Source organism: Procambarus clarkii, chromosome 39 (genome assembly GCF_040958095.1).
Source record: "Procambarus clarkii isolate CNS0578487 chromosome 39, FALCON_Pclarkii_2.0, whole genome shotgun sequence".
Classification (NCBI taxonomy): Eukaryota; Metazoa; Arthropoda; class Malacostraca; order Decapoda; family Cambaridae; genus Procambarus; species Procambarus clarkii.
Genome location: NC_091188.1, coordinates 32,650,428 through 32,664,677, shown reverse-complemented (window position 1 = coordinate 32,664,677; position 14,250 = coordinate 32,650,428). Strand labels below are relative to the sequence as shown.

Here is a 14,250-nt window from a genome sequence, read left to right as displayed (position 1 = left end):
AACCCGTCCTCTTAAAAAGAACGTCACTTTTGGCTCGTATGAGCGATATGGCTAAATTTGGACGTAATTTGAAATGAAATCGACTCACAAAAGTGACGTTCTGTTCCGTTTTCGGTTTGAGTCGTCCTGCCTACGCGCAGAGGCTATAACAGGACACTTTAAATTAACGTTTTTCATAACGTTTTGAAACTTTATAAGAATTTCCTGCCCACCTAACCTATCAGAGGACCCTTAACTTACTGTTGTTGAAAAAAAAAATTCCAAATTTGTTTTCATTTTCAAATTACGTCCAAATTCGGCCATACGGGCAAACGGCCAAAAGCGACGTTCTTTTTAAGAGGACAGGTTGTACCAATACCTTGTCCAAGATGCGGACGATGGCCACGTAGCTGCAAGTGCTTAACCTCACAAAACTGTACGACTATCAGTATCGGGACTAAACCTATCAGCTAGATAGGTTTAGCCCCGAAACTTTCCCCTCACGCTTTCCTCTCGCCAGAGTCTCCTAACCAAAGCTGAAGCATCACTTGGGTATTTTTATTTATATTTGACTGGACTGGTGGGATAGAAGACAGACTAACAAGTATGGATGGGGAGAGATGGGAAGAGGTGGGGAGGGAGGGGAGGGGAAGATGATTGAAATGTAATCGAAATTGTTAGCGTAACATTAACCATATGATACACCACAACTAAATGTTCAAATTATGGGCCAGAAGATTTTTCTCCACTCTGAAGTGGTTAACACATGGAGTACTTTAGACTACACCGATTAGAAGATAACCGCTTCAAGGTATAGTGTGTACCTACTAAAATTATTAATACGTGTTCCCTTCATGTATTGTACTGAGGCGAGAATATGTTTCCCCATTACATAATGACCAACTGTGATTCGAGAAGAAGATTTCAAACTTAAATCCCTCCATACCTGCAGTGAAGTTGTACGAGACCAATTTCATGGGTCTGGTTGACCATACCTGCAGTGCCATTGTACTGATGCACCCTCGTACATACCTGAAATTTCACATTAAACATATCAAAATACTAAATTGAACATCTTCATGTAAAGTTTAAGAACCATCCCGCAAGACAATCAGGTCAGACATTGGTTGAGCTAAAAAGACTTACCACAGAATGGCAAAACCCAACCTCAGACTTGACTCATCCACAGCCCGTTCTCAACACAACGGCCAAGGGGTCGTTAACCCGGCAGCCAAACATGAACGGGAAGAACGCTTCACATTTAGCCTGTCAGTCTATTCTCGTTCGTGCACTGACCCACAACAGTTCATACATTTTAACACTTTTTAAAATAGTTTTTGATATATGACCTATTATATATTATTTATTAGGCGAGAGAGACGAGGGTCTGAATGCACTCGTGCGATATTATTTCATTCAACAACTATTCTAGACCTATATACAGTTAGTATTCATTAATGTTTACTTATATTGGACACAATATAGTACTTGGTTACACTGGACGTTAATGTTAATTAAGGCGTGTCTGGGGTTGGCTGCAGCGTGGACGACACTGACTCAGGATGGCTAGTTTCATTCACATAAGATGGGCCGGGAGTATGGGGGGGGGGGGGAGGTTTATGTGACGGTTACTAGAATAAAAGTCTTTGGTCCATATTTCAAGGAATGAAATCTTAAGAGTTCACAAGAAACACCTTATAACTGCCAGAATTTAACTATAATAATTTTGTAGACATTTTTCCACCTGCGTTTGGTCGAGCGGTCAATTTCACGATATGGTTGACACTCAAGTCGCTGATGTGGAATAGATAATCACACGGTAGTCGTTTTAGAATTTAATTTTGTTTTAATAAGTTTCATCAAAAGTCTTAAGCTAGGGCAAAAGTCTACCTAGACAAAGGTATATTACTCAATATCATTATCTTAAATGAGTAAACCTGAGCTAATTTAATTTTAAATAAAGCCTTAACATCTTGTAACTATGCTTATTTAGACAGTCAACAAATATAGACTATAGACCAACAGAATACAATGTGATAAAACTACTAATCATCTAGAGTAACTTGCCTGTAAGCCTGACGCAGGTAACCTCATGCACAGGACTGTCCAGGTGACTAATTTAGTAAAACCAATGAGACGGGCGCTGAGCAGCACCTCTCCCCACGCCGGCCCGCGCCACACTGCCCGCCGCGCCTCTTGACTAGCTTGGCCTGATGGGTCAACTACCTGTGACGTCATTCACCTCACCTGACATGAGGCCGCCTCACATAAATAATTCACAAGTAAAGTCACTTCAACAATAGTAATATAGAGTTTATTTCTATTAATGTGAAGTATGAGCAAGTGTGAGTATGTATTAAGAGCACATACTTCACTATTGGACATTAAACCCACTACCACACCCACCTAGTAGCTTGGAAGCTCCATAACGCCTTCTGTAACTGTTATGTTGGGGTCTAGGCCAGGGGCCAGGTACAGCAACCGGTTACGGTGCTCAGCGTCCTGTGTGTGTATTTACTGTGTGCCTGTAGGGTCGGGCTCACTATAGCCCGTGCTACATGGACATTCCCTTCCGCGTACCTAAATCTAAAACAAATATGTAAGGCCGAACTCTTAGCTCTTTGACTCCACCTTTCGAATCGCTGGTTGCGTAATTTACCGACTCCAGCCCTATTATTTTTCTTTCATGTCAACTACACGTGTTTTTTCCTCTCTCACACACACACATCACCAGGAAGCAGCCTGTAACAGCTGTATAGCTCCCAGGCATCTATATACTGCTGGATGAAAAGATACATCAGGTGGAAGGAAATCTGCCCATTTCCTCTGTCTAGACCGGGAATCAACCCGGGCCCTTAGGACAAGGACCCTAGAGTGCTATACACTGTTGCAAGGACTCGTGCATGCATGTATGTGTGTAAACTTGCCTAGATGTACTCACCTAGATGTGCCTGCAGTGTCAAGCTAGGCTCCTAACCCAGCCTTCTAAACATTCTTACATTATTGCAATGTCTACTTTCTCACGCTTGAATAATATTTACACAATTTTTTTTAATTTAATTAGCTTCAACGACTTCAACGTTTAACCAGTTCCACTTATTGACAGCTCTGACACTGACAAAATTCCTTCTGACGTCTCTGACTCATTTGGGTCTCAAATTTCCTTCTATGACCCCTCGTTCTGCTGTTCTTTGCTTTGAACAATATTATTTTGTCTGCCTTGTCAATTTCCCTTAGAATTTTATACATCATCATATTCCCCCTTCTCTCCCGTTTCCTACAGTGTGGTAAGGTCCAGTTCTCTGTCTTTCCTTATAGCTTAAACCCTTCAGCTCAGGAACGAGTCTCGTTGCATATCTTTGGACCTTTTCTAGTTTCTTCTTGTCCATTTATAGTCAAGGGTTCCATGCTCGGGATCCATATTCAAGTGTGCGTCTCACCTTCGCTGTATATAGGGACCGGAAAGCCCCCCTTGTCCAATTTTCTGAAGGATACACGGATGTTATCCAGTATGTCGTTATATGCAGCTCTTATTCTGCTAATGTGAGCTTCTGGCATCACAAATGGGGTTATGTCCACTCCAAGAATTTTTCCATCCGATAAAAATAATCTGTTTTCCATTTATTCTATATTGCTGTACTGGTCTTAGTGCGCCTGTTCCCTTCCTCATAACTTTGCATTTGGCTGGGTTAAACTAACAGCCATTTTGTTAGAACATTTCTGAATTATGTCCAAATTTGATTGAATGCCTCACAATCTATCACTGTCCTGACTTCTCATTAGCTTAGCATCATTTGTAAATATTGATAAAGGAAAATATTTCATCTGTTAGGTGATTGCCATAAATTTTAAACAGTTTGGGTCCTAGAAGCGACCCTTGTGGTACTCCACTTGTAACCTCTCTCTCCACTCTGATATGTCTGCCCTTTTACTTTCTTCTTTAGATATATATATTCTCTGACCACACTAAGACTTTTCCTGTTACGCCAGCCTGCTCCTCTAATTTCAGTACGAGTCTTTCATTCAGGATCGTATAAAATGTTTCCTTGCAGACGACGAATATGCATTCTGCCCATCTTTCTGTCTTGTTTGATTTCTGTCATCTTATAGCATTCCAGCAAGTTTATCAAGTAGGATTTTTTCCTTTATTAAAATCGTGTTGGCGCCTCGAAACAAAATTTATTTGTTCAAAACGTTCCACTAGCCCGCTACGGATCAGTTTCTCTAACTTGTAGGGAATACTTGTCAGTAATGCGGGTCTGTGTTCAACGGTTTGTCTTCCCCCTTTCTTGTAGACTGGTGCCACATTACACATTCATTTATAGAGAAATTAAATATTATGGCAAGTGGGTTGCAGAATGCTTCAGTTGCCTCTCTCGGTATTCATGACAATATTGTGTCTGGTTCCAAGGTCCGTTACCGGTATTGGCGGCAGCAGCAGCAGTCTAGCAATGAAGCAGGAGCGAGTCTCCAGTGTAGCCTTGAGGGAGGTAGCAGAGCCGAGGCTTGTGTCTAGCATTGGCAGAATCGCCAGTCCAAACACAGAGGAAGCAGCAACTCCACAGTAGTGGAAGGTTTGAGCCTCGCCTCTCAGTTACATCGTCGAGCTCCGTCTCTTCCCCAGGTTATGCCAAATATAACTGGACACACCAAGATCTGCCCACCCAACCCACACACACAAGACAAGTGAGGTCCCTACCTGTCACAGGGTGGACAAATTTGGTCCCTATTCCCCCTCCTCCCCACATTCCCAACGGATTGATCTGAACACACCCAACACGCCCACACACACCACCAACAAACACCACACCAACAGACCATCCCGTCTAATTAAAAATAGCATTGCTCTTTGCTCGTATCTGCGCTTTGGCCAAAAATGGATGAAATTTGAAATGAAATCGGCTCACGAAAGTGATGTACTGTTCCGTTTTCAGTTTGAGTCGTCTGGATTACTCGGGAAGGTAAATTTCAATTAACGTTTTTCATGACTTTTGAAAGTTTGGTAGGTTAGGAGGGCAGGAAATTCTCCTAGAGGACCCTTAACTTACCGTTTTGTGGAAAAAATCCAACATTTTAATTTTTGTTAATGTTCATATTGCATCCATTCTCGGCCATAGGGTCAAACGGCCAAATTCAGACATTATTTGTAAGAGGAGAGGTTGCATGACCACGAGACCACAAGTGTGGCTGGCCTACTCACGTGTCCTACACCTGTTCCATGATGACTCTTTACAGTCATCAGTCAGATAAGGTTATAATACATTCATACTAACAATATACACAAACAGATTGATTATGGCTTAGTGAAATTAATGTTGACCGTCTAATTACGGTAAAACAAAATTTAATAATTATTAACCTCCCCAATTTGTGAAAAAGTTATTTAACTGGTGACAAATTAAACACACAGTTCAATCCGAAGTAATAAATAAAATTACAATGAAGTTCACATTAAATTAAGATAAATCAATTATTCACCGGTATATTTCCCACAGAGGGAGAAGGGGGGGGGGGGAAGAGACCTCGTTTATTTCTTCTGTGAGGGGCTGGGTGGGTAGATCTGTAACGTTTCTATTGTTACGTAAAGTATGGTGACAAACACAGACACTAAGATACTATATATATATTTGATCGAATATACAGAAGTACACAGGTGATACTTTGGTGTGAGTTGAGCGCACTGAGTGTCGGTACAGTATCTCGCAAGTGTCTGCTCTAGACCACACTTGAAAGTAGACTCTGGTTAATGTTTGCTATTCTGCTGCTTATATGCTCGGGCAACACCTCACCGTGTTGCCCGGGCAACGCCTCACCTCATTCATCTCCAAAGGTTGACAGGAATATTAACAATGCATTTGGAGCGAGTATATTATTGGGATAATCTACTCGCTACAGATCTGTGTGTGTCCAGTGATATTGGCGTAACCTGTTGGGAAGACGGACGTCTGGTACTTTAATTGTGGTACCTATGGGCTCAATTTAGGGGTATTTCAACGGCTGGCAGGTAGTTGGCTATTAGTAATTGGTGTAGGAGTGTCGCGAATGTAGAGATGTTCCAACTGGACATGTGGATTGTCAATTTCACACAGGCTTTGGCAAGGGCCATCATCTCCTCCACCTTCGGACTCGGGAGTGGAGCTAGTTGTTAGTGTTGGCAGGTAGATGCGATGACGGGTGTGGACTGCAGTGAGGCGCTGGGTTGAGGGCTTGGAAGTATAGTCTGGGTGTGAGTGGAGTGGTTTCTGAGTGTGGGGTGGAAGAGTGTGGGGTGCCGAGTGTGGGGTTCCGAGTGTGGGACGGAAGAGAGGTGCTCGAGTTTGTTGTGCTGTGCTTCACACATTGCTAAGAATAGCCTTCCCTGTGGGGCATTGACCGTGTACAGACACGTGGGCTCTTATATATCTTGCTCTTGTTAAGCCAGTTTTAAATTATGCAGTTCAGTTTTGGTCGCCATACTACAGTGGACAAATTCAAAAACCTTGATTTACATTCTCTAGAAAAGCGAAGAGTTAGGGCGTGACGTGATTATTGTGTACAAGTGGATAAATGGGCATAACTAGGGAGATATTAATGAGGTATTACATATTTCACTGAACAGAACGCGAAACAAGATATATATATTGAACAAGTTTATGTTTAGGGAAGACTTGGGTAAATACTGATTCGGTAACTGGGTTGATTTGTCGAACAAATTATAGGGTAACATAACAGCCGTAGGATCTCTTTGAGTTTGGGTGGATATAAATAGGAGCTGCTAGGTATGATCCTATAGACCTTCTGCAGTTTCCTTCATTCCTGTTCTAATGTTTTTATTCTTGCTGCCGACTTGTTCATGCTCTATCAAAATTATTCCATGATTACGAGTCACATATACTGGAATAATATACACTCGGTCTTCAAGAACTTATCGTATACCACCACCATACACTTCAAAGAATATTTAATAATTGAATATTATGTCCGATGGACCTTCACCGTGCTTGTGAAAATATATTTAGTTTCCATAATAATGTTCATAAACATTTTCAGTAGATACTACTGTCGTTGTCAGTCATTGAACATTATCAACAGCATCTTCATCAATAATATAAGACTAGTAGAATCTCCCTTCAAGTTCTTTTATTGATGATTAATGCACTATGATACGAAACATCTGATTTGATGTTAATAAAACCAATGTGGTCCTCAATGATTTAAAACCTACATCACTTGTATACATATCATACCTGCAATGTGTTCCTGTATTATAACCTGAGCTTCCTCACATATCTGTAGTGCCCTCCCCCCCCCCCCCACACACACACACACACACACACACACACACACACACAAAGGGCCACCAAAGAGGTTATTTTAGAAAGGACGAGTCGTCTGCAGTATGTGGCGGAATACAAGAAAGTATTCCTGCAGAGGGACGGGACGGAGGAGGAGAGAGCCAGGGCAGCAAGGGCAAGGAGGAAGCGCAGGGAGAGAGGAGTAAACCAGGAAATCACAGCCCCCAACACAACAGTCCCAGAGACAAGAGGGGAACCCAAAACCAGCATCCAAGCAACACCAGAGGGGAGGGCAACACCACCACTCCCCTCTGCATAGAAACCCTCCATTCCCCTCACCCTACCTGCCCCCACCCAATGCTCACCCAACCCTCCCTCCCCCCCACCCCATTCTGACCCTATCACCTCTCCCCCCATTCCCACCATGTCCCCCTCTCGCCTTTACCCCCCTGTCCCCCCTCTCGCCTTTCCCCCCTGTCCCCCCCTCCCCCTTCATCCCATACCCTCCCTATCCCTCCTCCCCCTCACCCCGTATCCTCCCTGTCCCTCCCCATCTCCTTAACCCACACCCTACCTGTCCCCCCTTCCCTTGCACCCCCACCCCCCACCCCAAAATCCTCCGAGACCCGGCAAACCACCTCACAGATCTTCTCACCCAGGGAACAGCTTTTCCCACTAGCAGAATGCTCGCCAAGAAGGGGACTAGAAAATGAACAGAAGAAAGTGAGCTTCAAGGCAATGTACACTAACATTGATGGGATTACAAATAAAACAAGTGAACTTGGAGAAAGGGGGACTAGAAGAAAACCCAGACATAATAGCACTCACAGAAACAAAGCTAACGAAAACCATAAACGCAGTGTTTCCACAGAACTACAATGTAGTGAGGAAAGAGAGAGAAGGGAGAGGAGGAGGAGGTGGTGTAGCTTTGCTGATAAGAAAAGGTTGGAGTTTTGAAGAGATGGTAAATCAGAACTGTGAAGGTTTCAGTGACTACATTTCAGGCACCATAGCAACTGGAGGACAGAAAATTATAGTAGTCATATATAACCCCCCACCGAACGACAGAAGACCCAGACAGGAATATGATAGAAACAATATGACCACCACCAATATAATAGAGAGCAGCTTCTGTGGCTAGCAGGAACGGATCCAGACTACTAATCATGAGACACTTCAACCATGGGAAGATAGATTGGGAGAACAGAGACCCACATGGGTGACCAGACACATGGCGAGCTAAGCTGCTGGTCGTTTGGCAACAAGAAACGCTCAGTCAACACGTCAAGGGACCGACAAGAATGAGAGGAGAGGATGAACCAGCCTTGCTTGATCTGATATTTACCCTAAATGAGACGGATATATGGGAAGTTAAGTTGGAAGCCCCTCTGGGAATGAGTGATCATAGTGTATTGAGCTTTGAGTACCTGGTTGAGCTAGGAATTATCTGCACCAAAAAAGAACTGGGAAACAAAGGGCTAGCGTACCGAAAGGGAAACAATGAAATGAATAAATTCCTAAGGAATACAATGGGACACGTAACTCGGAACCAAGTCCCTACAAGACATGAAGGACTATGTCACCCAAAAGTGTCAGGAGGCTGTAAGCAGGTTTGTCCCGGCCCGACAGGAAAAAATAGAGAAGCAAAAGAAGAATCCATGGTTTACTAGGGAATGTATTAAAGCAAAGGAGCTGAACAAAAGGGCATGGAGGAACTTCCGTAATAACAGAACACCTGAAAGTAGAGAGAGATACCAGAGAACCAGGAACGAGTATGTTAGTGTGAGAAGAGCAGCTGAGAAAAGGTATGAAAATGATATAGCTAACAAAGCCATGACCGAACCAAAACTACTACACAGTCACATCAGGAGGAAGACAACAGTGAAGGAACAGGTGATGAAACTTAGGGTGGGTAAGGACAGGTACACAGAGAATGACAAAGAGGTGTGTGAAGAACTCAACAAAAGGTTCCAGGAGGTCTTTACAATAGAACAAGGTGAAGTCACTGCGCTAGGAGAGGTGGCAGCAAACCCGGCGACCTTGGAAAGGTTCGAAATTACAAGTGATGAGGTCAAGAAGTATCTATTAGAGCTGGACATGAGAAAAGCTGTTGGGCCAGACGGAATCTCACCTTGGGTATTGAAAGTGTGCAGGAGCACTTTGTTTGCCAGAAATATGGAAGACGGCTAATGTAGTCCTAATATACAAAAAAGGGTGACAGACAAGAGGCACTGAACTACAGGCCAGTGTCCTTAACTTGTATACCATGCAAGGTGATGGAGAAGATTATGAGAAAAAACCTAGTAACACATCTGGAGAGACGAGACTTCGTGACAACTCATCAACATGGGTTCAGGGAGGGTAAATTTTACCTTACAGGCTTGGGAGGACCTATAGTAGTAGTAGCAGTGATATTGAACCCTCCACCAAATGAGAGACGACACAGGCAAGAGTATGACATAAACAATATGGCAGATAACATAATTGAGGGGGCAGGCTCTGCTGCCTGTAAAAATCGATCCCATCTGCTCATCATGGGGGACTTCATTCAAGGAAGGATAGACTGGGAGAACACAGAACCGCACAGAGGAGAGGATACATGGAGAGCCAAACTAGTGAAGGTGGTGACAAGAAACTTTCTAAGACAACATGTCAGGGAACCCACTAGGATGAGGGGAAACGATGAAGCAGCGAGACTCGACCTAGTCTTCACTTTAAATGACTCCGACATAAAGGAAATTGACTTCGAGGCCCCAGTAGGAATGAGCGATCACAGTGTACTGACGTTTGAGTATCTGGTCCAAGAGAGGCTAAAGTACTCGAGAAAGGGAACTGAAAGAAAAAGGCTAGCATTCCATAAGGGAAATTACAAGGAGATAAGAAAATTCCTAACGGATATAACATGGGAATCAGAGCTAAGGGGAAAGACGGCCCAAGACATGATGGAATACATCACGCAGAAGTGCAAGGAGGCAGCAGAAAAGTTTATCCCGGTTATATAGGTAAAAAATGAAATGCAGATGAGAAACCCATGGTTTAATCAGAGAGGTAAGCTAGTTAAGCACCAGAGTAAAACAGCATGGAGAAACTATAGAAATAACAGGACACTTGAGAGCTGAGAAGGTTACCAGAGACAGAGGAATGAATACGTCAGGGTGAGCAGAGAGGCAGAAGGGCAATATGAAAACGACATAGCAAGCAAGGCTAAGACAACCCAAATTGCTGCACAGCCACATCAGGAGAAAGACAACAGTGAAGGAACAGGTAATAAAACTGAGGATACGGGCAGACAGATTCACCACAAATTACAAAGTGTGCGAGGAACTCAATATGAAGTTCCAGGAAGTCTTCACATTAGAACAAAGAGACGTTCCAGAGATAAGAGAAGGAATAATTAACCAGGCACCACTAGAGGAATTTGAGATTACCAGTGGAGATGTAAGGAAGCTTTTACTAGAGCTGGATGTGACAAAGTCTATAGGCCCAGATGGAATATCGCCATGGATACTAAAGGAAGGAGCAGAAGCACTGTGCCTGCTACTCTCCATAGTGTAAAACAAATCACTGGTAACAGGTGAACTGCCAGAAATATGGAAGGAAGCAAACATAGTTCCGATATACAAGAAAGGGGATAGACAGGAGGCACTGAACTACAGGCTAGTGTCCCAAACTTGCATACTATGCAAGCAAATGGAGAAAATTGTGCGAAAAAAGCTAGTCGAACATCTGGAGCGAAGGAACTTTGTGTCACAACACCAACATGGTTTCAGGGATGGCAAGTCATGCCTCACAGGATTAATTGAATACCACAATCAGGCAACAAGAATCAGACAAGCAAGAGAGGGGTGGGCAGACTGCATATTTTTGGATTGTCAAATCCTTTGACACAGTGCCACACCAGAGACTGGTGCGAAAGCTGGAGATGCAGGCAGGAGTGAAAGGGAAGGTACTCCATTGGATAAGGGAGTACCTAAGTAACAGAAGGCAGCGAGTCACTGTGCGGGGTGAGGTCTCAGAGTGGCGATATTCAATAGTCACCAGTAGGGTCCCGCAAGATTCAGTCCTTGGACCCATACTGTTTCTTATACATGTAAATGATCTTCCAGATGGTATAGAATCATTCCTCTCATTGTTTGCTGATGATGCAAAAATTATGAGGAGGATTAAGACGGAGGAAGACAGTATGAGACTAAAATGACCTAGACAGATTGCGTGAATGGTCTAACAAATGGCTACTAAATTTCAACTCGAGTAAATGTAAGGTAATGAAACTAGGCAGTGGAAACAGGAGGCCAGACACAGGATACAGAATGGGAGATGAAGTCCTTCATGAAACGGACAGAGAGAAGGATCTAGTTGATATCACACCAAACCTGTCTCCTGAAGCCCACATCAAAAGAATAACATCTGCGGCATATGCGAGGCTGGCCATCAGAACTACCTTCAAGAACCTGTGTAAGGAATCATTAAGAGCCTTGTATACCACATATGTAAGACCAATCCTGGAGTATGCTGCCCGAGAATGCAGCCCGTACCCTGTCAAGCACAAGGCGAAGCTTGAAAAAATTCAGAGATATGCCACTGGCTAGAGCCAGAACTAAGAGGCATGAGTTACGAAGACAGGCTGCGAGAACAACCTGTCCTCTTAAAAAGAACGTCTCTTTTGGCCGTTTGCCCGGAAGGCGGAATTAGGACGTAATTTGAAAATTAAAAATAATGTAAATTTGGGATTTTTTTTTTTTCAACAACAGTAAGTTAAGGGTCCTCTGATAGGTTGGGTGGGCAGGAAATTCTCAAAGTTTCAAAACGGTATGAAAAACGTGAATTTAAAGTCATCTATTCTAACCTTACAGAGTCGGCCGGACGACTGAAACAGAAAACGGAACAGTACGTCACTTTTGTGAGTCGATTTCATTTCAAATTACGTCCAAACTTGGCCATAGTGCGCATACGAGCCAAAAGTGACGTTCTTTTTAAGAGGAGGGGTTGGCGAGAAATGCACCTCGACACTAAAAGACAGAAGAGTAAGGGGAGATATGATCACTACCAACAAAATTCTCATAGGAATTGACTGGGTAGATAAAGGTAAACTGTTTAACACGGGGGGTACGTGAACAAGGGGACACAGGTGGAAACTGAGTACCCAATGAGCCACAGGGAGGTTAGAAAGAACTTTCAGTGTCAGTACTTAACAGATGGCATGCATTAGGCATTGATGTGGAGGCTGATTCCATACACAGTTTCAAATGTAGATATGATAAAGCCCAGTAGGCTCAGGAATCTGTATATCAGTTGATTGACAGTTGAGAGGCGGGACCAAAGAGCCAGAGCTCAACCCCGCAAGCACAATTAGGTGCATACACACACATTAGTTGATATCACACCAAACCTGTCTCCTGAAGCCCACATAAAAAGAATAACGTCTGCGGCAAATGCGAGGCTGGCTAACATCAGAACAGCCTTCAGGAACCTGTGTAAGGAATCATTGAGAACCTTTTACACCACATATGTTAGACCAATCCTGGAGTATGCGGCCCCAGCATGGAGCCCGTACCTTGTCAAGCACAAGACGAAGCTGGAAAAAGTTCAGAGGTATGCCACTAGACTAGTCCCAGAACTAAGAGGCATGAGTTACGAGGAAAGGCTGCGGAAAATGCACCTTACGACACTGGAAGACAGAAGAGTAAGGGGAGACATGATCACAACCTACAAAATCCTCAGAGGAATCGACCGGGTAGACAAGGATAAACTATTCAACACTGGTGGTACACGAACAAGGGGACACAGGTGGAAACTGAGAACCCACATGAGCCTCAGGGACGTTAGAAAGAACTTTTTCAGTGTCAGTAGTTAACAGATGGAATGCATTAGGCAGTGATGTGGTGAAGGCTGATTCCATACACAGTTTCAAATGTAGATATGATAGAGCCCAGTAGGCTCAGGAATCGGTATACCTGTTGATTGACAGTTGAGAGGCGGGACCAAAGAGCAAAAGCTCAACCCCCGCAAGCACAACTAGGTGAATACATATACCTGTAGTGCCCTCACAAACACCTGTAGTGCCCTCACAAACACCTGTAGCGCCCTCTCACACACATACCTGTAGCTCCATCTCACACACCTGTAACGCTCTCACACCTGTAGCGCCCTCTCACACACATACCTGTAGCGCCATCTCACACACCTGCAGCTCCTTCAAACACCTGTAGCGCTCTCACACACCTGGAACAGAAAGACCCTTCTAAGTATGTTTTGAACAAATTAACTAGTGCATTCAACTTTAAAATGTCTATACAAGTACAAACATGTAAAGCTGCATTGTAATCCTTAAGTTTAAATACTTTCGAAAGGAAAATGTCGCTTTAGATATCAGTGAGAGGTTGTGTTAGCTGGAGCTCTAGAGTAACATTATTATTGCAATAATGGAAGGATTAGTGAAGGATTTGGCGAGTCTGGTTGGAGCTCTGATAGCAGGGATGGATTCCCTGCGGGAGGAGGTACGACGACCGAGACTTCGGGAGGAAACGAAAGAGGAGACCAGTGTTGACGAGACCTCATCGTGGAGAGTCGTGAAGGACAGGGGTCTTAAGAAGACCTTGACAAGGCCGCCTACAGACGCCCTAAGGACAGCAAATTCATTTGCCGTGTTGGAGGACGAGTGCCGTGGTGCGCCTGCAGCGAGGAAATCAGCGAGGAGCGGCGGAGCGCAGGCCCCTCAGGCTGCTCAGAAAGTTAAGGAGGTACCGAAGCGAATTTTGGTTGTGGGATATTCCCAGGTGAGGTATTTAGACAGAACGTTTTGTGCCAGAGATAGGGGGAACAGATTAAGGGTTTGCTATCCGGGAGCTGGAATTGGTGATATTGTTGGAAACATGAATGATATTATGACGGGAAATGGGAAAAAAAACATTATTTGTATTAGTGCAGGGGGTAATGATATTGGGCAAGTTAGGAGTGAGAAATTAATACAGAGATTCAGGACAGCCATTGAATTAGT

General features: G+C 43.7%; 1 long non-coding RNA gene across 1 annotated transcript in view; it reads right to left on the bottom strand.

The window, feature by feature from the left end:
• Window positions 1–13,820, bottom strand: part of LOC138372771 (uncharacterized) — a 126,857-nt gene extending 113,037 nt beyond the window's left edge. The window contains exon 1 of the long non-coding RNA XR_011230954.1: window positions 13,417–13,820. This is a non-coding gene — a long non-coding RNA (uncharacterized lncRNA). The remainder of the gene's footprint in view (window positions 1–13,416) is intronic.
• Between the last annotated feature and the right edge of the window lie 430 nt (window positions 13,821–14,250).